The following is a 1,908-nucleotide window of genomic DNA, read 5'->3' on the forward strand; positions in this document are numbered from 1 at the left end:
CTCAGTTCAGCGTTTCTCTCTCGTCATTCATTCAGCAAATACTCGAGTGCTTACCTAGCTGAAGCATGACATTGAGCCAGACAGGTAACAGTCCTTTCTGTGAAGTGGACCAAAAGTACATGTTTCTCCTTGCTGCACTTTTTAGACAGAAAAAAAAAATCCGGTGTCCTTTTTTAATGTTATAAATAACGAAGTAGGGTTCTTCCCCAGTGCTGCAGTACAGTGACATTACCTGTGCTTTCCCAGATCATCCCTTATAAACATGGAGGGCTGGAAATTGCTCCTCCCAAGAGCATTCCAACCCTCTTCTTCCCCCTCCCCCAGTACTGAAAAGCGCCACATGAGATGGGTTCTAGAGGTAGCTTTGCGTTCACAGAGCTCAGTTAAGTGTGGTCTAGGGCTACCTGCATCAGTCAGCCATGAAAAATGCAGATTCCTGAACTCCACTCAAAGATTTGAACTTGCTGGGGCTCAGAAATTCATGCTGTTACAACACTGAAAGTTGAGACTCATTGTTCTGTTTGAGTTTTTTTACCACAAAAGTATTTTAATATTACCACTTATTACTTACATATATACTCACCTCTGGAAAATATTTCATGAAACCATAACCTTTACTACAGGTAATGCATTCTCAATTTATGGTTTGTCTGTTAATTTGTATTTTTTTTTCCCCTAATGCTGGTTCTAGCCCAGTGAATCTGCATTTTGAAAAGGCCTGCTTTCTAGGCTGGTCAGTTGTGTTTCAATCACAAAGTCAGAACTTCAGAACTAGAAGAGCCCTCAGAGGTTATCTGAGCCTTAAGCCTTGTCCAGTACTGGGCTGGTTACAGGAGAATCACATGAGACATTTGTTTAAAATATAAATTCCAGCCCCAACCCTAAAGAGCTTAGAGTAGGATATAGGCTTTTTTTTTCTTTTTCTTTTTTTTTAATATAATCATCTGAGATGATTTGTGCGCACAGTCAGATTTGAAAGTTCTAGTATGTAACCCTTACGTTGTGAAGGCTCTCCAGAATGAGAGGATTTGAATTTGCCTGTGTGTATATAGAGGACAGAGTTTCTCAATTTGTAAACCATCTTTAAATAATTTCTGAAGTACTATTGGTTACCAGATGTTTTCTTTAAAACTCATAAAAGAACCTGTCACTGAATTTACAGGTTTCACATGTTTATTTTATTACGTGATTGGCTGCTCTGTGAGGCTTGTGGGATTTTCGTTCCCTGACCAGGGATTGAACCCAGGACCGTGGCAGTGAAAGTGCCGAGTCCTAACCACTGGACCGCCAGGGAACGCCTCTACTTTTATAATAATATACTAAATATAATATACCAAATAGATATGTAACTGTCTTTAAGAAATGTGTCCTGCTCATGTCACTTATTCTGTAAATTTTTTGAGTGCCCACTCTATGCCTGACACTGTAAAGTTTTTAGGCTACATCAGCAAACAAAAACAAAGATTTCTGCCTTCGTAGAGCTTTTAACTTTTTGGAAGGAGCTGGATAATAACGCACAAGTAAATTATACATTTTATATGCTATAAAACAATGTGCACGGTGGAGAAAAGAAAAAGTAGGGTAGGGTGAGGGGGATGGGGAAGGTGGTCAGGGTGGGGCCTCAGTGAGATCTTGAGAGGGCTTGAAGGAGATAAGAATTAGCCAAATGGGTCTGTGAGGTAGAGCTTTCCAGAGAGGGAACAGCTTGAGCAAAGGCCCTCCCGGAGAAGAGCATGTAGCCCACCGGTCGGTAGAGCCAGGCAGAGTTGGAGGGGGGCGGGGGGCGGAGAGGAGGAGGGGCTGAGGTCAGAGAGGTCGGGGCGGGGCGCGGGGGGGAACCGCTGGCCTGGTAGACCGCCGGCCTTCTCTGAGAGTGAAATGAATCACTCTGCAGTCAGAGCGGAGGCA

The 1,908-nt window shown here is 43.0% G+C and overlaps 1 non-coding gene across 1 annotated transcript; it reads right to left on the bottom strand.

Annotated features, from left to right (window-relative positions):
- Window positions 1-1,221: 1,221 nt before the first annotated feature.
- TRNAE-UUC (transfer RNA glutamic acid (anticodon UUC)) lies at window positions 1,222-1,294 on the bottom strand. The gene has a single exon. It is a non-coding gene; the product is annotated as a tRNA-Glu (tRNA).
- Window positions 1,295-1,908: the final 614 nt, after the last annotated feature.

Source organism: Dama dama, chromosome 8 (genome assembly GCF_033118175.1).
Source record: "Dama dama isolate Ldn47 chromosome 8, ASM3311817v1, whole genome shotgun sequence".
Taxonomy (NCBI): domain Eukaryota; kingdom Metazoa; phylum Chordata; class Mammalia; order Artiodactyla; family Cervidae; genus Dama; species Dama dama.